The sequence below is a fragment of the Aedes albopictus genome, chromosome 2 (genome assembly GCF_035046485.1).
Source record: "Aedes albopictus strain Foshan chromosome 2, AalbF5, whole genome shotgun sequence".
Lineage (NCBI taxonomy): Eukaryota > Metazoa > Arthropoda > Insecta > Diptera > Culicidae > Aedes > Aedes albopictus.
The window spans coordinates 483,951,903-483,977,444 of record NC_085137.1 but is presented as its reverse complement, the minus strand read 5'-3'; the positions used below and the strand labels follow the sequence as shown (position 1 = coordinate 483,977,444).

At 38.5% G+C, this 25,542-nt stretch overlaps 1 protein-coding gene across 1 annotated transcript in view; it reads left to right on the top strand.

The window, feature by feature from the left end:
* The window catches only part of LOC109399283 (axotactin), a 214,532-nt gene that overhangs the window by 3,847 nt on the left and 185,143 nt on the right, over positions 1 to 25,542 (top strand). Inside the window, exon 2 of the mRNA XM_062854139.1 lies at positions 10,690 to 11,423. The gene's annotated coding sequence lies outside the window, so the exon portion shown is untranslated. The remainder of the gene's footprint in view (positions 1 to 10,689; positions 11,424 to 25,542) is intronic.

The following is a 25,542-nucleotide window of genomic DNA, read 5'->3' as shown; positions in this document are numbered from 1 at the left end:
ATAACACGGTGATCGAAAGAATCCTTGTGTCCAAGGACGCAAAAGGATTGAAAAAAGACAAAATTTCAGTTCAGAAAAGTGGCAATACTTATGAATGAATCTACTTAGTAGAAAGAACAATGTTTTCTTAAAGAGCGGACAGTCACCGACAAAAATTAAAGCATGTAAGCAAAACGGTGAAAAGGTAATACCACTATGCTGCTCTTTTCAATACCTACCATGTAATATAATATGATGATCAAAGCGGTGAAAACCATATAATTTGATTAAAAATGCAAGAAAAACTAAATGGACAAAACTGACGCAGTGCTTTTATTTTAACCAGTGCCACCTTTTCCCACAAAATAAAGAGTGAAACCTTTCATTAGACACATTGGTATTTTTCATAGGATTATTGATTATTTTTATAAAAATGATCTCCCTTAGACTGGCAAAAACCGGTTCCCGGACCTTACCATTTATCACAATGTTGTGCTTCGTGTGTTTTCCATGTTTTTTTTGCCACAACATGGCCAAAAAATATTCTGTAATATTGAACCTTTTATTAGGATTTTTTTTATCTGAATTAACGAGATTTTTAGCCCTAGGTTAGTTCATCTCGGGATTCACGCTTTACTTCACTTCCGAAGGAAGAACTCACATTTTGTGAGTTTGTCGGGAGTGGGATTCGATCCCAGGTCCTCAGCGTGATAGTCAGGTGTTCTAACCATCACATCAGCTCCGCTCCACTTATTACGATTCCTTCAGAAATCCCTACAAATGAAATAAATATTTCGGGGAGTCTATTGCAAATTCGTCACGGGATTTCTTCAGAAATTTATTCAAGGATCACCTTACAAATTGCTCCTGAAATTCCTCTACAGGCTCTTTAAAAAACCTATCAAAGCTTCATTCCGAAGTTTTCTCCATGGATTCCTTCAGCGAATCTTCAGAAAATCTTTCAGGAAATTATTGAGATACTCTACCATGAATGCTTTCGGAGATTTCTCTGAGAAATCCTTCCGGAATTCTTCCATTGATTCGTTTAGAAAAAAGTTTACTGTCTTTTCGAAATTTCTCTAAGTTTCCTAGAGATTACGCCGGATATTAATTTGGAATGTTTTAATGGATCTTTTCTTGGACTCCTTCCGTTATTGATCCATAGAACTCTTTAAAAAATCTTCCAGAAATTCCTTTCGAAAGATCTCAGAAATTTCTTCTATGCATAGCTTCAGAGCTTCCTCTAGAACTTCCACCCAAATTTTAGATAGAGGGTCCTCCAGAAATTAATGCAAGAATTTCTGCTATTCTGCTATTCTGCTATTATCAACGCATCCCCTGGCTTTCGCCCATCTGCGTTGTCTTTTCACTAGGCAATACGTCTACCAATTGATGTTTATGGGCTTGCCGGACCAAGTCATGTAGCTAAGCCAAACACCCCACCTACAACTGTTGGGTAGGCACCATTGTCCCGCCCACTGGTCTTTTACAGCTAGTTGTAGGTGCATGTGTGCGTGTAAGTATTGGTGTATGTGTGTTAGTGTTGGTGTATTGTAGGCGCCAACTCGTTCTAATCCACTCTGATTGCAAACACCCTATTGAACCATTACCCTTAAATCTGGCAATCTATGAAATAGAATGAGTTAAGCGCCTGTACATAACAGTCAGTTAAATCAAACAAGGAATACTAGTATTAAAGCGAAGATACAACGAAGCAACGCCCCGGATCTCGAGAGCACAAACCCCAAGAACCAAATGACAGGCAGCGCCGACAAGTCAATCAACTGGCCACCACCAGTGATTAACCAATCGAGCAAACCCTCCAGCACAAACCGCCATCAGCTCTCCCGACCTGCGCCCAAAAAATCCGAGGCACAGCCCAGCCATAGCTTCATCTTAAAACCAAAATCTAGATTGCAGAGCACAATACTTCCTAAGTAACCGCGCAGCTCGGGCCGCAAATCCCACACAACACGTCACAAATAAGCCAAACACTACCCCGTTCGTACAACCGAAACCGATCTAGGGTAGAGAAGGGTCTCTTTCCACTCCAACCCGGACTCAACTGCACCCACAGGGTAGCGCACCCCACACACACTGCACTCATGCATCCATCACGACCCGAGCCGCACGGTCACCTGGGTTGCTTCTATCTGCATGACCTCACCCAACCCGTAACGCAGAGTTTAAATCCCTCTCTTGCATTACAAAGCAGTCCCTCCTCCCAAAGATTGTGTGTGGAATAAATGAGATTCTAAAGCTGAAGAAATCGTCACCAACACAACCGTCAACAATGAGCACGCAATGGTGTCGGCAGAATCAATGACGACCCCCTCAGTCCCAAACCCAATTATCCTACACTACCCAAGTAACCACAATGCTGAGCCGTAGGAGCCGTACGCACTGCACGTACGAAGTACATACAGACCTACCCGCACCGCCTAAACAAACCACCTAGGCCGAACACAAGCGAAAAGCGGCACCACCACTGCTGAACCACGACTATACCAGTAAGTAGGTATAATCGCAATTAAGCAATCGTAGATCCATTCCCCGCTCCTACTCAGCCCTAACGATCCATAGCAATGCTTGTCAATATATGCACCCCACACACGCAACCCCCACAACCCAACAGTATGGTCACTTGAGTATCCCTGGGATTTTGATTACATGATGGTCAGGGATCACAGCCATCAAAACGTTCCACACTTTACCAGGGCTTGCGACCTGTAACCATCATGATTTCCGCTATGAGAAACCATGATGGCTAGCGGTGTTAGAAATTAATGCAAGAATTTATTTAGAAAATCTTCCACAGATTCGTTCGAAAATTCTTTCAGGGATATGTTTAGAAATTTTCTTTGAAATCCCTTCAAATATTATTTACGAGATTCCTCCATGAATTTGCGCAAAAATTCCAAATAATTCCAAAATAAATCCAAAAAGTCCTTCAGAACTTATTCCAGGGATTCGGTTTTTAAATTTATCGATGTTTCTTTGAAAAAAAAACTCCTCCGACTTTTTTCAGATTTTTTTCCAGGAATTCTTTGAAAATTTTTTCCAGGGCTTTCTTTAGATATTCCCTCTTCAACACTATTTTTCCATTGGTGTGTTCAGAAAATTTCCCAGATATTCCTTCAAGTATTTCTACAGAAATGCCAAGAGACGTTTGTACAAAAATTGTTCTGAATATTCCCGCATGAATGTCTACAGATTTTTTTTTGCAGAAACTTCTACAGAGATGCTTGCATTAATACTTGCAGGGATCCAGGCAGGAATTCCTCTACAGATCCCTACCAGAGTACAAACAGAGATTTCTTCCAGATATTTCTCGATGTTTACCCCAGAAATTTGTATTATTTGTCTTTTTAGAATAACTATAAAAAAATCTCCATGTAGTCTTTCAGCAATTTATTCAAAAATATTTACTAGTATCTCCGGAAATTCCTTTGAAAATATCTCAAGAGATTTTTTCTATGAATCTTTGCGAACGCTAATCCATGCATTTCTCCAGGTATTCTTTTTTCAGAGATTCGTTCATAGATTTCTCCAAGAATTTCATTAAAGGATTTCTCCTGGAATTTTCCTGTAAATTCCTCATTTTTTCTAGGAAGTGCACCATTTGAATAATACCTGGAAGAACTGAAGAACCTTCTGCAAGTATTATAAAAAAAAAACTTGAAAAATTCCATGAAACAGCAATAGGAATAGATTTTGGAGTGATTTCTGCAGGAATTGTAGAGAGAATCTTTGAAAAAGAAATCTGATATAAAATTTGTTTAGAGGTCTGAATAAATCCAAAGCAATGCCTGATGGAATACCTGGAATAACTTTTTGAGAAACCCCTGGAGAAAGTCTCATTAGAATTTGCTAGAGGGATTCCCAAATAAATGCCTGAAAAAATAATCCAACCAAGAATTTCTGAATTTTTGAATTTCTGGAGGAACACCCTAAAGGAATTTATGAAAGAATCTTCGAATATGTGTGCAAAAATGTCTCCTAGAATTGCAGATACATTTGTTGAAATTTCTACAGAAACCCCTGGAGAAATTCTTGAAAAATTTTCTAGAGAATTTTTAGAGAAACACCAATGAAAAATTCCTGGAAAAATCCTGACAATAATTCTGGACGAATTCCTTCAGAAACTTTTGAAAAAAAAATACATGAAAAATACAATCATATACTTATGCAGCAATCCTTTAACGAATATCAGGAGCAATTTCGGAAGAAATTTCTAAGCAGACCCGTGAACCAGTTTTAAGATTTTTTTTGAGAAATATCTTCAGAAACTAATGATGAAGTGTCAAGAAAAACTGTGGGAATTCTTGAAAGAATATCTGGAGGAATGCCTGAAGAAATTTTCAAAGAAGTCTATGGACAGGGATGCGAGTATCTTCTTTCTGTAATGGAATGATCCCTGGAACTAATCCTCTAGACTTTTTTTTTATTTTAAGAAGCGATTTAGCAAAATTCATAAATGGAATTCAATTACAAAATAATAGCGTGAAAAAACAATCAAAGATTTTTCTCCAAATAATTCTTAATTAGGCTCACTCGTGAAGTAATTTCCTTGGGGGTGAATCAGTATAGGGGAGCTGAAATTCGGAAACCTTGAGTAACCAGCTCTGATTTTACCATGACAGCACTTTGAAACTTTGCTGACCAAAGTTACGCCAGAAAAAAATTGCCTTTCCCAAACATTTTAGCCATCCCTTGTAGGTGCTAGATTTTAAACAACATAACAGTTTGGATGACCCCAGCTGATCTGATGATGTCCAATGAACATTCAGAAGATTTACTAGATATGATAAATTGCATATCGTAGCTTTGTATAATGAAAGAAGTTACCGTTACTCCCGTAACTTTAGGATCTGAACTCAAAAGCAGTTCGGATGACCTAGGATATCCAGAAAAAATATTCTGCATCATATTCTTTCCTTGTAATGCTGTTGAGCATTGAAACTACAGAAAAACGTAGATAAAACTCTATGAAAACGCTTGGAAACATGCCGGCTTCAAAGGGTTAAATAAATACGTTTCAACCGATTTAAGAGCAGAGAATCTTGATTATAGTCAAGTAGTGTAGTCAAAAAAATGTTCGCTCTACTGTATACTAGAACGTCCGTTTGAATTCTTAATAAGTTTAGTTGGGCTTAATTGACCTGGTCAGCATAAATCTGAAGTACCGTCAAACGGAGTTACTTGCAACACGATGACATACTCTAAATGTGAAGCTTTTTTTAATCAGCCATTACATGGAATTACGATATAGTGCAACTCAGATTCTAGATCAGAAATAATTAGATCTGTATTTTTTTTATTTTTTTGTCATTAGGGTGACCAATTTTCAGATAGGGTGCTTCTAACTTTTGAACCAGCTGACCGATTTTAATTTTTTAAAGCTATTGAATTATAGTTTTTAGGAAAAATACAATGAAGGGGCTAAATTGTGTTTATGTGCAGAAAATAAGCAATTTTATTAGTTTTGTTCACGTTTTCATGATCTCGGGACCAAAAAGGTACCCTGTTTTAATATTTTTATCAGAAAATTCAGGAAATTTGACGTAACATTACAAAAAATCAAAGATGTATGTTTTTTTAGGTTTTTGCCTTTTTCGTACACTAAGTGTACTGGAAAGGCTATATGTTCACCCCAAAAATGACTATTTGATAGGAGGCCTGGAGGGTCGAGTCACATATACCAATCAACTCAGCTCGACGAGTTGAGGTGATGTCTGTGTGTGTGTGTATGTGTGTGTGTATGTGTGTGTATGTGTGTGTGCGTATGTGTGTATGTGTGTGTACAAAATAAACTCACATCACTTTTAGGCAGTAAACTTCAACCGATTTCAATGACCGATGGTTCATTCGACGCGGAATCTGGTTCCATTGTTTCCTAATGAAATTGATTCGGATCGGTCCAGCCGTTCCGGAGTTATGGCCATTTAGGTGTTCCGGACCGGTACCCCTGGAAGGGGCCAGATATGAAAACGTTACAAACCCATTCATGCGACACATCAAACTACGGCGTTTTCGTTAACTTAATGAACGGTAAGCAGAAAAATGGTCTCAGACCATATCTGAACCGGTAGTTTCCCGGTACCGATTCCAGGTGTCCCGTCGGAAGGGGCCAAACATAAAAGTGAACTAAACCCATGTATGCGACATATCACAACGTGGCTTTTTCGATAACCTGATGAACAGTAAGCAGGAAAATATTCTCAGATCATATCGGAACCGGTAGTGTTTCGGAACCGGTTCCAGGTGTCCCGCCGAAAATGTCCAGATATAAAAGTGAACCAAGCCCATGCATGCGACACATCAAATACCTAAATGTTGATTGAAAAAAAAACAGTTTCCGACTATATTTGGGGCAGTAGTGTTCCGCAACCGATTGCGGGTCCGCCGGAAGTGGTCAAATATAAAGGAGAACCAAACCCATAAATGCGACACATTAAATGACCTTTTACGTAACCTGATGAAATCATAGACCAAACTTTGGAAAACCAATAGTGTGCCGAAACCGGTTCTAGGTGCCCCGCCGGAAGTGGTCAAATGTAGAACGGAACTAAACACATGCACGCAGCCCATTAAATAACGGCTTCTTCGACAACGCGAAGAATGGTCAGCAATAAAATAGTCTCAGGCCACATTTAAGACTACCGGTAGAGTTCTGGAACCATTTTCGAGTGTCTCGTCGGAACTGGTGAAATGCACAAATGAACCACACCCATGCATGCGGTACATCAATTCACGATTTTTTCGGAAACCTTATTAATTGCAAACTGATTGTTGCATGAAACTAGTCTAAGACCACATCAGGGACAATCGATAAGTGGTAAAATGTGAACCGAGAGTGGTAAAATGAGAAATTGAACCAAACCCATGCGTGTGGTATCACAAAACCACGCTAATTCGACAATGATTTATGTCAAATTTCCTGGGTAAACTTTTAATTCGATAAACTAACTCTATTTTAGTTATTGTTTAGATTGTAGGATTTGTTTTTGAACACAAATTCTACAGGTATTGTGGTGATACGAATTGAAAGCTTGTTCATTTTACGATTATTAGCTTCCGAAGTTCACTGCGGTTGATCAAACGGATCAAGTGTCGGAAATAACAGCTGCACGAGAAGCCACTGCGGGTGTGAGTAACAGCACAATATCGGATCATTCGTATTTACAGAGTATCACACTGTGGCATTTGATCATTTTTTAATTCGACAAATGTCGAATGAGCGGGGTACGAACTAAAAAGTGTCGTATTAAAGAGTGATGAATACGCGGTGATTGACAGTACATCAAATAGCAGCTTTTTTGTTAACACGATGATCGATTCGTAAGAACATATTTTATATTTTATAACATATATCATATTTTAGACAACCGGTAGCGTCTTAAAATCGATTCTGGGTGTCCAACTGGAAGTGATTAAAAGGCTGAATCACGAAAGGCTGAAATAACAAAAGGCTGAATTACGAAAGGCTGAATCACAAAAGGCTGAAAATGTCAAAAGGCTGAAATAACATAAGGCTGAAATAATGATTCGACTAGTTTTCAAACGGCAAGCCTAAAGGCAGTCATGCGAGCCTAAAGGCAACACTAACATCACAGACAAACAGGCATAACACTCTAATTATTCATATCGTACACTGATATATGATCTTTATGAAAATTTGCAAATTGGTCGACCACTCAGCCCTGACACTTGCATTGGTTTTGCTTGAGTTTGACATTTGACGCACACTACCACTAATTGGTTGATGGTTCATTGGACGAACATGCTTCCGCTACTATGTTCGAAATCGGAAAGCGTTAGGACTGTTTTTCCGCGCTAAAGTATGCATTATTGGTCGCCTACATAACTATGACTGTATTTCTCCAAAGAATAGCATATATTTAAAAGAAGGAAAAATCTTTGATCACATTGTTGGCAGCTTTAATGGCAACCGATCTCCATAACAGCATGACTCAAAAGAATAGCTCATGTTCAAAGAAGGAAAAATCTCCAATTGAAATATCATCAGTCATTTTTTGTGTTAGTTGGTATGCATCATTAGCCTCTTCACTAAGCACATTCTATGACTAGGACTCATATATGTAGCCGATCTGGTTAGCGAACGGGTAGTCATGCTGAGGATGACGGGTTCGATTCTCCCTCGGGCCAGATCTTTTTGTAATTGAAAATTCCTTGACAACCGCGGGCATAAAGTATCTTCCTGCCTGTCACACGATATACAAATGCAAAGTTATCATTGGCAGAGAAGGCTCTCAATTAATAACTGTTGAAATGCGTATATAAGCTGAAAGCAGGCTTTGTCTCAGTTGGGACGTTACGCCAGAAAAAAAGGAAGAAAAAGTACTGTAACTCATTTCCTGCATTTTTGCAATTTCAAACTTTTGTGCATTCAGCCTTTTGAAATTCAGCCTTATGATACTTTCAGCCTTTCGTGTTCAGCCTTTTGTGCATTCAGCCTTTTGAAATTCAGCCTTATGTTAGCATCCCAAAAAAACTGACATCAATGATTTTCTGATATGTTACGCCAAATTTCCAGAATTTTGTGATAAAAATATAAAACCAGGGTACCCCTTTGGTCCCGAAACCATGAAAACGTGAAAAAATGAAAAATAAATGCATATTTTTTGCATCTAAACGCAATTCGGCCCCTTCAACGTATTCTTCCTTAAAACTACAATTCAATAGCTTTCAAAAAAGAGGTTTAAAATAGGCCAACTGGTTCAATAGTTATGATTTTTTTTTTAATTTCTAGTTTTTAAAAACCTTGGTTTTTAGGACCACCCTATCTGAAAATTGGTCACCCTAATAACAACATAAAAAATTGGGTCTAATCATTTTCGATGAACTACAAACCCACCAATTTTCATGATAATCGGAGTTGCACTCTGTTTTACTATGGAATGGCTGAATAATAATGAAAATCGATTATCGAGATGATATATACCAAAGACCGTTTTAGTTCTAAAATCAGCTTGTTTATTTGTTTGGGGGTGATACACAAATTATGTCACGCAAAAATTGACCTTTTTCAAACCCCTCCCCCCCCCCTATGTCACACTTTTTGTATGAAACCTCAAATTTTTTGTATCGGTCATCACGGTAGGCAAACCACCCCCCCGTCCCCCCCCCCCCCCCCGTCCCCTCTAACAGCGTGACGTAATTTGTGCATGACTTCTTATTGTTTAGCAACACTATTTTATGCCATAAAATGCCAATATGAAATTCGTGCTTTACATCTCCTATGGTAAGTACGATAAGTCTGAAGACTTTGCTTGCAGTTAGGGTTTCTAATAGTGAGCTAAGCCAAACGATAAAAGTTTGATAAACTTATCAACAAAGAAATGTAAAAAATGATTATTATATTCGACAACCACTATGGGGTAACTTGCAAAAGTTTAAATTGACAAAACTTTCTATTATTTATTTTCATTGATTTCATTTCATATTTTTATATAAATAATCGAAAAGGATCATTTATTAGTTGTGTAACGATTTCAATTACAAATGTCGACTCATTTTTTACATTTTTTTCTGCACAACCTTCAAACGTTGTTATGGACTGACATAGTTTGAAATTTTATAGATCATTCACTTTGTTGAAAGTTACGAGGCTCAAATATTGAAGTTTTCGGAAAAAAAGCAGTCAAACCAACGTGAGTAGACCTAAAGTTCAATTCAGTAAACAAGAACAATGCTTTTACACCATAAGCTTCACACACTAAATAACCCTTAAAATCCCCAATTACCTCATCAGTGCGACATCTCATCTAATGCGTCATTCTTTTCTGTGCCCTCAGCAGCGGGGGTACTTTTCATTTCAGGCAATCTAACTCGTTCTCGTTCTCGCGTAGTGGTTCACTCAGTCAGTTACCGTGTCTCGACGACTCAATCCAGTCGCGTCCAACAAGTGGTCAGCAGTCCGTGAGCACCGCCGCGACCAGAAGAATTCAATGCTACTGACTTGACTGACTGTCATCGGTTTCTGCTGTTTAGTGGATTGTGGTCAGCGGCTTCTCCATGGTGTATCTGAATATCCTTTGGAAGCCTAAAGGTGAACCGCACCAGCAAGTGCAAACCGTCCACAACTGTATAGGTTACGCCCGAACGGAGCTGAAGTGCAACTGTAACCTATTGGAAGAATCCCTATCGTGGATATCGAACGACTGCGTGCTTTGTTCTACTCGACTGGACGGGATTAGTGACCGTGTGATCACAGACAATCGGACGAGTGGTGAAGTGATGTTCATGTGATTGGTTACACAGCTTGTTGATGTGGGATAGCGTCCGATTGTCTGTGACCCGGTGTATATCGGCCGGTAGTTCAGCAGTAGTGGTTGAGTGATGCAAAGAAAACCCGAGTTAAAAATCTCCAGAAGAGTAGTGCGCCGTTAGTTGTGCAGCGGCCGGTGTCTTGATGAATCCAAATTGAAAATTATTCTCATCATTCAATTGTGCGCTGCTGGCAATCTAAGCTCGCGGTTCTGAGTGAAAGAGATCGAGAAGATCGCGCGTTTGAGATCCAGAATCCTAAAGCCGGTGGAGGATTGATCGCATAATAGTAAACTTCAGTTAATCCGCGAGCTTCTTGACGAGTGCATGTGTGGTTCTGTTCGTTTCATTGTTGCGGATTGGGGCTGGATCTCGAGTGCTGCTGACAATTGCAATTGAAATTGTTTGCTTTTTGTGCAGGGAAAATAAACGAAGAAAAAGTGCAACTGGAAGTGTGGTAACTAAAGAGAAGGAAGTCTAGTGAGTGCTGAACCCGGTTTACCGCCGACGGACGGAGTAGTTTGTGAATGGATGGATATCACTGCCGTCGTCGTCGAGAAGTCCCGTTCCTGATGTGAGAACGAGGGATGATATTAATGGGAAGATAAAAGAGTGTGATAAGGAAGTGGAGCAAGGAAAAAAAGTGTCGTTGACAAGTGCCCCCCGACTGCAGGAAGACGCGAGACGAAGAAGTCAACAGTTCACACCGCAATCAAGCCGTTTGCCCTCCGGTCTGAGAGTGCGTTTACCAAGCTAAATAGGAAAAGAATAGCACTTGTGAGCATCTCGTGAACAACGAGGAAGTGTCTGAGTATTGTTGCAGTGAATTCGTGTGGAAAATATCCCATCTTGTCGGCAGGGGATTACTTCCGGTCATAATTCGCCTCCCTCCCTGGTGCCTTGTGCTGTGTGCTACGAAGAAAGTGTTGAAAAGCAAACAAAGCTCGCCCCAGTCGGTCGTGTGTAGGAGGAAGCCCTACCAAGAGGATATCTTGCAAGGAAGCTGCTGGCTGACCAACACACTCCGCACCGGAACATATTGTGTTGCTATATTGTTATAATCGCTCTGTGGGAAACCCACACAACCCGTCCCCGTCGTCGTCGTCATCATCCTGTATTCGTCGGTGCAGACACAAAGGCAGTTAGTTGAGAAGGTAAGCGCTCAGTAGTACTTATATACATTTTGAAGCCACACATGTGATGAGACGAAAAGAAAGGCACTAGGTAGGTACTAGTTTGCTCTGTTCAACTGGTTTTTCGTACTGCCCACGTGTTGCACCATCTAACCGGGAGGGGATGTACCATATGCGGTTGAAGAGATCTTACGTTAGGAGGGTGTTCTCGAGAGGGATTACTGTAACATGTACTACTAAGTAGTTTCTGACAACTGGAATAAGTGATGCGTTGAATTTGAGTTCTCTGAAGTTGTTGGAAGGTTTAAAAGTAATATTATTTTTGAGTATTTCATTGGAAATGGTCTCTAGCCAACTTTAGATCTTTTTCCATTATTGGGATAACCACCAAGACATCTTTGTGAGCATTTATTTCAATTAAAAAAGTGTGTCTTTATTTTAGAGCAGCACTTGGAACGTTGATGATATATTATGATTTAAGGTTAATTAAGCTCAGGGTTGCAGCTTAACGGATATCACATTGTTTGGATGTGAGGAACAAATTAAGACCATACTAGTCCGTTCATTTTCTGTTTTTATCGCAAACTTTTCGATCCCATAGCTGGAATCCTGCCGCCAAAAATTCAACTCAATTGTGTTTTTTTTTGCGATGGGGGTCTTAATGCAGTTGAGCTTTATTCACTCGAACGTAATCTCTCGGGATCAATCGGTTGTCCCGTAAAACTCGATCATAACGATCATAACGTGACTTGGTTCAATTTGAACAATCGATCGTTCCAACTGTCATGCGCTATTCTCGATGCTTTTTTTTTTTTTCTTTTCTGAAGGTCTTTTCCTTTTGGAGCATGAAGAGAATCTATGCTTCAAATCATCAACAAGGATAACAAACACATTTCAGAGGTGCACGATACTAGTTCACGCTAAAAATGATTTTTTCATTCTTAAGGGAAAACTATGTTACCTGATGGTCAACTTTTTGGAACCGACGAACTGCAATTAACACAATGCAGGACCAATCCCAACACACGATCGCTTCTGATGTTGGTAAAGTGGGGCAGTGCTGTCATTTTACTATTACTTTAGAGCTTTTAGTAGAACTTGTTACTTCAGACTCTAGTTTAATTTAAAAACACTTCACTAGTACTTTACTTTTGCAAAAGAAAATAAAAAATGAATAACTCTTTTAAAGAAAAACTAGAAAGGACGAGCAAATTCCTTTTAATTCTACTACTGTGCTTATCTTCGGACAGATAGGCCTATTTCGTCTGTGACTTACAGACTTCTTCAGTGTCAGTCGAGCACTTGACACTGAAGAAGTCTGTAAGTCACAGACGAAATAGGCCTATCTGTCCGAAGATAAGCACAGTAGTAGAATTAAAAGGAATTTGCTCGTCCTTTCTAGTTTTTCTTTAAAAGAGTTATTCATTTTTTATTTTCTTTTGCAAAAGTAAAGTATTAGTGAAGTGTTTTTAAATTAAACTAGAGTCTGAAGTGCTGTCATGGTAAAATCAGAGTTGCACAATATCAATCTTATCAGGTGACTACAATCGTCACTATCACTCCAGGCCGTTCAATATCAAAACGACAACGACAGGGTACGACCTGATATTGACCCGCACTCTAGATCACAATCATTGCAGCTGTTGTGATATTTTAGTGGGTTTCGCCAAAACGAAAATTTTGTTTGTGTCCAACATGCATAACTTGTTATTTTGTACCACATATTAAAATATCATCTTGGTAAATCTTCATTTGGATTTTTAAACGAATCTTAAAGATTGCCTATCAGTGATTTCAACACACCATCACAGTCAATCCAGTCCTGATGGAACAAGGAAAGTGACGGTGACTCAATAGAGCGCACGTTGACTTGGATCGCAGTCGGCCTATCAAAATCAGCGATTTGCTTACCATTGACAGTGACAGAGTGCAACTCTGGGTAAAATCAGAGCTGGTTACCCAAGGCTTACAAATTTCATCGCCCTATATACTTACTGGTACGCAACAAAGGAAATGACTTCACTATTGCGCCTAATTAGGAATTATTCCGTGAAAACCCTTCCATGCATTATTATTTCACGATTTTTCTCTGTAATTGTCTCGAAAGGGAATTCTTGCGAGAATTCCATTTATGAGTTCCACAAGACTTCTTCTCAAAATTTCCAGAAAATCCTCGAGAATTACTTCCAGGGACACCGCCAGACATTTTTTGGGGATTCCTGGAGGATTTATCAAAAATTTCTGGAATGCCTACAGAATGAGGATTCTTGCAGGATTTCATAAGATCCCCCATAGTGTTCTTAATGCATCCATGTCCATGCATTTCTTCGAAAATTTCTTCGGAGATTCTTCGTTATATTCTTTCAGGAATTCCCACAGGAATTTTGCTTGGCACTTCCTCAGGAGTTTCTCAAGAAATTTCTATAAAGATAATCTAAGAATAATCCTGAAACTGGTCCACGAGGTTCCTCAGAAATTTCTACTGAAATTTCTCCTGGGATTCGTTAAGGGACTCTATAAGAAATGTTTTCGGTGAGTTCCCGGTCGATTTTCCCAATTATTTTTTCGTATGAACACGTCGGAGCCCTGCACGAATGAAACACTGAAAGAATTGTGTAGATCCGTTGGCCCGTTCCTGACCCAATTCGTGACATACAAACACCATTCCATTTTTATTTATATAGACTTGCTGCATAATTATTCTATTTCTTGTATGTATTTCTTCCAACATTTTTTTTTTTTTTTTTTTGAAAACACACGGACACGTTTAATGTTTCCAGTGAGCTATGTGACTAAATGCTGGGTGACACTAGCCGCACTGCCACGAAGCTTTTCCTGAAATATTGTCAGAGAATTTCTATGATTCTTCTTCTTCTTCTTTATGGCTCTACGTCCGCACTGGAACTTGGGCTGCCTCGCTTCAACTTAGTGTTCTTTGAGCACTTCCACAGTTATCAATTGAAGGGCTTTCTTTGCCTGCCATTGCATGAATTTGTATATTGTGAGGCAAGTACAATAATACACTATGCCCAGAGAGTCGAGAAAATTATCCCGACCGGAACGGGAATCGAACCCGTCGTCTCCGGATTGGCGAACCATAGCCTTAAGCACTGGACTAACTGGAGACCGAAAAATTTTCTATGATATTTTTCCGAAATTTCTCAAAAAATTCTTCTAGGAATCTCTCCAAAGGTTGCTGCAGGAATCCCCAAAAACGTTTCTTTAAAAGATACAATTGTAACAGGTTTTTTAACAAAGGTTCAGAGATTTTTTCAGAAATACCCCTTAGAGTTTTTTTTTTTTAGATATTCAGATTTTTATTCCAAAAATTTGTTAGAAATTATTGAATTGCATCCCAGGTTCCTTCAGATACACTCCCGTGCAAAAGTTTGGGGTCACCCCCTCAAAAACATGGAAATGTTTTTCGGTCATATCTCAGTCATCTTTCATTTAATCCACTCGTTCTTAGACTCTTTGGAAAGATAAAGAGTTAGATTTGATTCGTAGGTACTTTTTACAAATTTCATATGAAATTTTTCGTATGAAAAGTTTACCTAAACTTACATGTTTTTCCTAAATCTGTACGAAATATTGTTTTCCGTGTAGTTCAAAATTGGGTCGACCAAATTTCAAAATTGAAGTTGCATTAGAACCCTATTTCTATCCTCTTTGAGAGCCATTCATTAGATTTTAGCGGAAAAACTCATAACATAATTTAAATGATTGAGTTAGGTTTACAAGTCACCGTGCAAAAGTTTGGGGTCACCCCTTAGTATGCTGCATCGTGCAAAAGTTTGGGGTCACCTTCCAAATGAAGTCTGAGTCGGATTTTTATTCAAATCGTCATTGTTTTTGGTGCAACTCCAATTCCTTCTTTGATATTTGAATGGCAAGACACAAAAATGGTTATGAAATGTTCATAAACTAAGTTCTAGACTAATTTAAGGTAGAAACGGTATATAAAATCCATATTAAATCAGCTAAGTTCGTTATATAAAGTGCGAAAGAGGATAGAAGTGAGATAAAAATGACTAATTCGTGAACTCTACCCTATATAACAGTAAGTGTTCAAACCACAAATATACCATTACCCCAAAATCCATAACAACGAATGACATTTCTCGGAATGTACTATTACATTCGAGATTTTGGGTTTTGGTGCAAAGCAAAGGGATAATTTTTTGATATGGCATATTTATTAAAATAAAATATGTAACATTGCTGAAACTTATGGATTTTAGGGTAATGGTATGTTTGTGGTTATAACACTTACAGTTATATAGGGTAGAATTCACGAATTAGTCATTTTTATCTCACTTTCATCCTCTTTTGCACTTTATATAACGAACTTAGCTGGTTTAGTATGGATTTTATATACCGTTTTCTACCTTAAATTAGTCTAGAGCTTAGTTTATGAACATTTCATAACCATTTTTGTGTCTTGTCATTCAAATATCAAAGAAGGAATTGGAGTTGCATCAAAAACAATGATGATTTGAATAAAAAACCGACTCAGACTTCATTTGGAAGGTGACCCCAAACTTTTGCACGATGCAGCATACTAAGGGGTGACCCCAAACTTTTGCACGGTGACTTGTAAACCTAACTCGATCATTTAAATTATGTTATGAATTTTTTCGCTAAAATCTAATGAATGGCTCTCAAAGAGGATAGAAATAGGGTTCTAAGGCCGTTCGCAATGCTGTTTTATTTTGTATGGCGAGTTTTAAAATTTTTAAAACTCGCCATACAAAATAAAACAGCATTGCGAACGGCCTAATGCAACTTTAATTTTGAAATTTGGTCGACCCAATTTTGAACTACACGGAAAACAATATTTCGTACAGATTTAGGAAAAACATGTAAGTTTAGGTAAACTTTTCATACTAAAAATTTCATATGAAATTTGTGAAAAGTACCTACGAATCAAATCTAACTCTTTATCTTTCGAAAGAGTATAAGAACGAGTGGATTAAATGAAAGATGACTGAGATATGACCGAAAAACATTTCCATGTTTTCGAGGGGGTGACCCCAAACTTTTGCACGGGAGTGTATGACTCCATTTATTCAGGGATTTTCTCCGGCTTTATTTGGAAATTCCTTCGGAAAATTCTCAAGAGATTCTTTTGAAATTTCTCCATGATTTTTCCAATAAATCCTCCAGGTATTCCAGTAATTCCAGTAATTGCTTTGGATGTATTCAGACCTTTCTCGGGCATTCTCTCAGATTGTTTTTCCAAAGTCTCGTTCAACAATTCCCTCAAAAATTACTCCACAATCTATTCCTCAGCATTTGGATGGATTATTTCAAGAAATGTTTCTATAAGTACTTGCAGAAAGTTCTTCCAGATATTATTTCGAAGATTCCTTTAAACATTCATTTTTTTATGTCTTCAGTGATTTTCTAAAGAACTCCATCAGGATTTTTCATTGCTTCTGCACGATTTCTTTCAGAATTTCTTCAGGAAGTACTTTAGGGATTTTTGTGTACAAATCTCTTCAAAAATTGTATAAGAAATTCCTTCAGATGTGTCTCCAGGATTTATTTCTAGAATTCCTTCAGGAAATCATCCAGGGATCCATCGGAATTCTTGCGGTTTTCCCTACGGATTTTCCCAGGAATCCTTCCAGATGTATCTCAAGTAATGTTTCCTTGGAATTACTTACCATGTTCCTCCATAGAATAAAAGAAGTATTTCAAGGTGTTTATTCAGGTATTCTCTTAGGCACTCATACAGGAATTGCTCTGAATATAATTGCTTCAGAAATTGCTTCAGGAATTTGTTTTTTTTTTTCACGAATTCCTTCAAACAAATTTCAATATATTTTTTTCAGGAGTATCTCCGAAGGCATCTCCAGGAGTTTTATAAGGGGTTTCCTGAGAATTCTTAGACATTATTTCCCTAAAGAATTTTTCAGTAATTTTGTGGAATTTCCGGAAGAACTTCTGATAACCCATGGAGAAATATCTGTACCAATTCTGCAGTGACCTCTAAAAATATCCTAGGAAATGTTTCTGATAGAACGATTTATTTAAAAAATCACTGTAGGAATTTCTCAAAAAATTCATGTAGAACCTGTGGAAATTTTAAAAAGTCTCTGGAGATAAAATTAATCTCCTCAAAGGAATTTCAGAACGAATTCTAGCAGGATTTTTTGAAGAAAAAACCTGAGGAGTTCCGTGATTAGGAAGGCGGAATCCTGCTGGAAGTGCATACTTGAACCTATCATTCCATGAGCGTTTGCGTACAGTTCAGCGAAACCCTACATTTGGGATCAAGGATTTTTGGAAGTAAAGAAATCTTCAGTTAAATTCGTTTGTAAATCTTAGGAAGTACTTTTGAATGAATCTCTGAATTCCTTGAAAAGCTCTTGAAGAAATCCAAGAAGAAATGTTTTGAGAACTAAATGGAGTAAATTTTAGGTCAATTATTGGCGGAATTCCTAGAAAAAAAGGAATTATTCATTCTGGATAAACCAAGAAATTGCAAAAATTACTAAGAAAATCCTGGATAAAAATTCATGGAGTATTTTCTGATGGTATTCTTGGGGAAACTTGTGGACGGATGAAAAATGAATACCTGGAGAAACTCATATGTAAGCGTTTGCAAAGTTCCTTTAAAAAAAACTCTTAAGATATTTCTGAAGGAATTTCCGAAGAAATTCCAAGGAAATATTTTTGAGTCAATTTGCTAAAGATTCCGTAGTGAAATTATTGGAGTCCTCGTTAGAGAAAATGCCGGATAAATTCCTGGGGTCGAGAAATATCTAGAGAAAATCTTGAAACAATCTGTGATTGAACTTCTGCAGGAATCTCTGAAGGAGTTCTTGTCTGCATCACTAAAGGTAAGAATGCCAGACTCTCTGGCAGATTTTCTACAGGCTATTCTGAATAAATCCCTGCAGAAATTTCTGGACACATTCATGTGGGAATTTTCAATGGAATCCCCAGAACAATTCCTAAACAAATTTCTGTTGGAATTCCTAATGAAATAATTTGGATTTTTTGAAGAAATCAATGGGAAAATTTATTGAAGAATTTTTGAAACAATTTCTAAAAAAATCCTGAAGAAAACTCTGATAAAATCCCGGGTGAAATATCCAATGATTTTTTAAGCGAATCCCCAAAAAAAAGTTAAAAGTAATTCCTGCATGGAATTTCAGATAAAGCCCATACAAATCTTCCGAAACGAATTCCTGGAGATGGAATATCTGAAAGAAGTCCTAGAGAAGTTTCCTCAAGAATTTCTGAAAGAGTTTTCAGAAAAAAATAGTCGGAGGAGTTTCTGTATCGTCCTAAAATGTTAGGTTGTCTGTCTGGGTCATATTGACCCCAACATCATACTAAGGTTAAAACCGCATTTCTGGAGTAAATTCTTAAGAAATCTTTGGATTAATTTTGGAAAAAATCCATAATAATTTTCCTTGGACTTGAAATTCTTGTATATTTTTTTAAAAGAACCTCCAAGGAAATTTCAAAACAACTTCTACAATAATTTCTTAAGTTATCTTTGAATGGATTTCTGATGAAGTCGGTGGAAGATTTTCTAAAGAAATCTTTGGAGAAATTTTTGGAGAAACCCTTAAGTTTCTTAAAGAATCGCTGAAAGCATTTCTGCAAGAATCAGTTGACAATTTCCTGAAAAAAAATCTCATGTGGAAGAATTCTTGAGAAACTCTTAGGAGGATTTTCTAAGAAACCCCATAGAAGCTTTTAAGAGGATATTTTTTAAAAATTTATAGAGAATTCTCTAACGACAATTCCGGTGGAAATTCTGAAGCCATGCAAGGAAGATGTTTTAAAGAACCTTCAAAATTTCAAACGACTTCCTGGAGGATTTTGTAAAAAGTTCTATGAAGCATTAGCGAAAGGAACCCAAAGGTTTTATGAAAAAAAATTAAAAAAATCCATATTAATTTCAAGATTCAATTTCCAAGTAAATTTTGAAGAAAAGTCTGAAGTAAACTAAGAACTTTCTATAGGAATCAATGAAAAAATTCCTGAAGACATTCATGGCGAATTTCCTAATAATTCCCTGGAAGACTTCCTGAAGAATCACTGGAGGAATTTCTGAAGATATGGGGAACTAAATAAATCCATGGAGAAAACTTCCGAGTAAAACTTTGATAGATTTTTCAAAGAGCCTGTAGTGAAATTTCAGGAAAAATTTGTGGGTAGACCTTGAATAAATCTCTGAAGAAATCCCGTGATGGATTTCTGAAGGACTCCCCGAAATATTTAATTTTATTTGTTGAGATTTCTGAAGGAATCCCAATTTTCCCAATTGCACGTGTGAGGTAACTCACTTTTTCTACATGAGCCCACAAAAATTGCGATCCTTCCATTTTCCCATACATTCTCACGTACGCATCTGATAGCCGGATCGACGTAAACTCAACACTCTAAGCAGAGTGTATCACGTTCCGTATTACAGAAACGACAGATATCACTCTGAATATAGCCAATATTTTTCAAGTGATATCTGCTCGGGCAGTGCTCTGTTACTAGGCCAGTGTATGTACATAGAGCTCTCTTGTTGAGCTCTAAGAGCTTTTTGGTTTTATAAGCATTTGGTGTTATAAATCGTTTTGACTGATTGCAATTTTTGACATCCATCCAATTGGATATCATCCTCTGCTCAGCCCAGCGTTTCAGGTCCATTTTTAATGTACAGTTTGAAATACCGCAGAATGGTTCTGGGCCTGCAAACTGTAAATTGGAATCACTTTTAGCAAGCTCGTCTGCCATTTCATTCCCTTCAATACCACAGTGACCAGGAACCTAGTAAAAGTTTACTGAATTCCCTTGGCACAGCCTGCGCAGTGAAAGAATGCATTCCCAGACAAACTTTGAAGTACATTTGTAAGCGCAGTGACTGTCTGAGAAAATACAAATATCTTGCATATGTGTATTTTCTCTCAAGGCAGAATTTGCGCATTTCAAAATAGCAAGAATCTCTGCTTGAAACACCGTAGGATAGTGTCCCATCGCCACTGAAATTTGTATTCCAGGGCCGTAGATTCCTGCTCCCGTTTTTATTCCACCTTTTGAGCCATCTGTATAGAATTTGATAGATCCTTGACGAACAGTGAGACCTCCGACTTCCCAATCTGCACGAGTTGTTTCGTGCAACTTGTAAGGAACATCATGGTTCTCCACAGGTTTCAACCAGTACTTAATCATTTTCATTACTGGCCTATTTTGGAAGTATTGTGAAATGCTCAGGTGACCTACAAGATCACCTGGCATAAACTTTTCAACTCGTTCAAGTCTCAGCAATTCCTTTTCTGCTTCTAATTGCACGTACTCGTGCAAAGGTAGCAGATTGAGAATCTGCGATGGACGCAAGACGTTGAATTTTCGCAAGCTTTAATTGCGCGCAATGCGTGCATGCGTGGTAGCCTCTTTTGTTTTTGGCCACCAGACAAGCGAATCATACGTCACCTTTGGGCGGATTATGGCAGTATAAATCCACATTATCATTTTTGGTTTCAAGCTCCATTTTCTGCCAATAGTTTTGGAGCATAACCAGAACGCACTTGTTGCCTTACCGATCACGGACTCATTTTGAGCATTCCAGTTCAGTTTGGCATCCAGGATCAAACCTAAGTATTTGACTCGGTCACTAGGATGAATTTGTATCCCTCTAAGCCGAAAAGCTTTTAGGTTGATCTTCCTTCTCCTAGTGAAAGGGACAATTACGACTTTTGACAGGTTGATGCTAAGGCCCTCGTTAATACACCATGAATGTGTATAGTTTAGGGCCATTTGCATTCTCTCCGAAACAGTTCCGTCATACTTTCCTCTCACTATTATGACTATGGTCTGCAAAGCCCACAACTTCGAAACCTTTTCCTTCAAGCTTCTTAGAAGATCGTCTACAACTAAGGACCACATTAGTAGTGAGAGGACTCCTCCTTGAGGGCAACCTTTCGTTGCCCTTACTGTTATAGAAGAACTTCCCAGCTCAGAGGTGATTTCTCTTTTTGCAAGCACAGTATAAATCCAATGGCTTATGCTTGGGCGGTCACCTAGCATAAGATTCAAAATAATAAAAAGAGATTTTGGCTTTCTCAGTCTAGGGAATACAAACGATTAAATTGACATTGCCCGTCGTTTTGGCCTAAGTTATTTGCTATTCCTCCTGAAGTGCTTCTAAGGGTTCCTTCTATGGACAATTCATAAATTCATCTGGGATTTCTCTACATTCCTTTAGAAATTATTACGTATGTAAATAGTTGTGAACATTTTGTCACTAATTTTATATGTTATACTATGGTTAGATGAATGTCCTCCCAAATGCGCATTTGTAGCGCTCCAGTAATTTTGGGCACCGATCCAATACAAAACACGCAAGTCGCCCCCTAACACGGGCATCAAACGGCAGACCGTCTTGCGCTGTTGCCCGAATCTATATGCCCCCCTTAGGATTAGAAACTCCTAGACCTAATTCAAGCTATGTAAGCAACCAACGCTGCGAACAAAAAGGCAATCCGCCAGAAAAAATACGATTACAGGATTGACTGATGGACCAAGAACAATAATGAAACCTCGTCATTATTAGATTTGACTTCGTTATCTATTTAGATAACTGGGCACAATTTATGTTATGTGTTGCATGTTTCTGTTTGGCGCATTTGTAATGTTTCATTTTATTTTTCGTATCTAATTCCCATGGGGCCCGATATGGAAAATAAAATGTGCCTTTGTAGGGTTCCAATTAATCCGTAACAAAATTATATTCTATCTCTGAAGTTTTTCGATGGATTTTTCCTGCTGTTTCTTAATAAATTCCTCTGGATGCTCCATCTTGGCATCCTATTCTTTTACTAGAAATTACTTCAATGCATTCTATTGATATTGTCTGTTTACATCTCATAATGTTCGTTTAGCGGTTGCTCTTCGAGCTCATCCAAGGAATACTAGAGTGCACCTATATTTGAAACCTTAAAAACCAGATTTTAATCTCGTGTGATGTACATGATTCGCACCCCAACATTTTGAGAAATGCTTCATAATCAGAAAACGATGCATATGACCAGGGTGCAAAATCTTCATAGTTATTGACTGAAAACAGCATGAATTTGAATGGTTCTGAACTGAACATTCAAAACAAACAAATTTATTTTCGCTCTCCCTCTTCACACAGTCAGTCAATTCGTAGTCATTGAATATGAAGCCGATCGAGAAACCGCACGGTGAACTTCAACTCGTCTGCTCGAAAATTTTGCGCCCTGCATACGACCTACAGTTGCACAGAACCAGTTAGCTGGAAAATCCTCCCCCGCTTTTAGCGGATTGCATCCCCTTTAGCAACGCACACACGGCGACGGCGACGGTGACAAACTCCTGAACAAGTCTCTCGAGCAACACAAGCAGTGCTATAGATGAGCAAACAAATTTCACCGGACAACATTATTATGTAGTCGTCGGCGTAGTCGTCATCGTCGCCATCGCTGCCATTGGCCTATGCATGCCCGGATTCTGGCCAGCAGCAATCAAGTTCTGTATGCGATTCGGATCAAAATTGTCACTGCTGTTGCTGCTACTGCCGGATGATAATTCTGACTCTCAGCTTTCCGATGTTGATGATGATGATGATCTGTGCCACCACCTACTGGAGGTCAGACAGCAGCGGAAGGTCTCATCCCCCGCGTACACATATCTAGTAGTCAGTCATTGCTCCTCCGGTCCGGATGGACCTAAGCTCTATGGTGTATAGTGGATGTGGGTGGTGCCAAATAGATCCGACCCGACTGGGGGCGTGTAGGGGTTGGTGAGAGACATTATATGCATTTGAAGTGTTGTCGGACATTTATTTAGTGTTATGCAGCTTGATATTAGAACCCGGCAGACAACCGCCCATATAGCTGCGGCGGTAAACGCACGGGTATTCAGCATGACCATGCTGAGGGTGACGGGTTCGATTCCCGGTCGGTCCAGGATCTTTTCGTAACGGAAATTTCCTTGACTTCCTTGGGCATAGAGTATCTTCGTGCCTGCCACACGATATACACATGCAAAATGGTCATTGGCAGAGGAAGCTCTCAGTTAAAAACTGTGGAAGTGCTCATTGAACACTAAGCTGAGAAGCAGGCTTTGTCCCAGTGAGGACGTTACGCCAAGAAGAGGAGAGGAGACAACCGTGGCGATGATGAGGAACGTTTACCAACGAAACAAGTGCAAACTATAATCAGGCAAACAAGGAGGCTAAGGCTAGGCGATTGACGATTTGTAGCGACGTACACAGCAAATAATTTTGTAATATCCAGGCGCGTAATTTTTGGAGATGTAACCATTTTTGAACGTAATTTCATTCGGTTACATCGTTTTCCAACATTTATTACACTCACTATGTACACCCTGGTTGGCACTGGAAAGTGTCAACAAACCCATTCCAGCAAACACTCAGAAGCAGTATCATATTTATCATCTACCTCCTAACTCGGTGAAATAGCCGAGAGGTAAGGGATACGCCTCACAATCAACGGACCTGTGTACGAATCCATGCCAATATTTTACTTATATATGATTCAACAATCGTTCCGGTTCTAGCGATTGCTAGACCCACTTTCAAGCTGCGGCGGCTGATTTGCTGCGTAGAACGGATGTAATTTGTACATCAATTTTACGACGCGACTGATGTGCATCGAAAATGATGTGATATTACAAGAATTTTTTTGCTGTGTATATCAACGTGTATAATTGTCGTTGGCTGAGTAGGTAGAAACCTTGATTGTAAATAAAAACATTATATGTCACAAAACTTTTGTGTCGGGTGTGTTGTTTTGAGTGTAGTGAAATAACCATTATCAAAGGGTATTTGAAACATTAGGAAAATTCAATTTTGATATCTTACAGTTAAACCCAAAAACAGTATAGCGACAGTATAGCGGAGAATTCAGGTAGAAATCTCTGAAGTAATCCCGGATACAATCCATGCAAGAATTCTTGAAGTAATCCCTCCTGAACAAATTTCAAATGATGTCTCTTATAGAATCCTGAGAGGAGTCTCTAAAATAATTGCTGAAAACATCCCAGGAAAACTATAACAAGGATTTCCAATATTAACCCATGAAGGATTGCATGAAAAAATCCTGGAGAAATCGAAAAAATAAGAAAATGTCTGAATGTTTAACCAAATGAATCTTGCATAGCATATTAGGAGGAATCCAGGAAAAAATCATCAAAAGATTCCCTGAAGGGATCTTGGGAGGAAACTATAAAGGAAACCTAGGAATAAATACGACAAGCTTCCATGAAAAATCAATTAAGGCAGCCTGCAAACTTAAAAATTCTGAAATTTGCACGATACAGAAACATCAAAGAACTCGAAACGTCGGCTATAATTACAACCGTTGTTTTATAAGTAACCCGATGACCGAAAACGCGCCTGTAATTGCTAATTAACATCAAAGAACGTAAACTTTTCCAAGACTAAATCACAAATTGGACTCAATTTTACGTGCATCATGTAAGTCTTGGTTGGTTGCGTTAGATGTCAACAAATCCACTTCACTGGAATCGTAGAATCAGTATCATATGTATTCATCAACCAACTTCTAACTTGGTGAAATAGCCGAGAGGTAAGAGATGTGGCTCACAATCAACAGATCCTGAGTTCGAATCCAGAAATGTTAATATTACTTTTGTATGTTTTATCTATCAGATCGGATCTAGCGATTGCTAGGCGCTAAGAAAATATAAGTCCTGGAAGACGTATGATTGACTACATGATTTGACCTAAATTTGTGTCTTTGAAGACGCTCCTATATGTCAGGTTCAGGACCCCTAAAATAACATTTTTTTTTCTAGGTGTGTGGGATAAATTCCGAGAATCCCGATAGAAAACCCAAAAGAATTCTGAAAGAATTCCTGAAGGAAACCCCAAACGAATCTTCGAATAATTCCTAGAAGAATCTGAAAAGGTATCCCTTTGAGCATTCTTGAAGAATTCCTGAAAGAATCACGGGAGAGCACCAAGAGAATCCTCGAGGTATCCGTGTAGGAATCCCAGGATAAATCCACCCATTGAAGAGATCCTCGGAGGAATCTCAATGTAGGAATCCCGAGAAAAATCCCTGGGAAGATCCCGAAATGAATCCCTGAAGGAATACCAAAAGGAATCCCTAAAAGA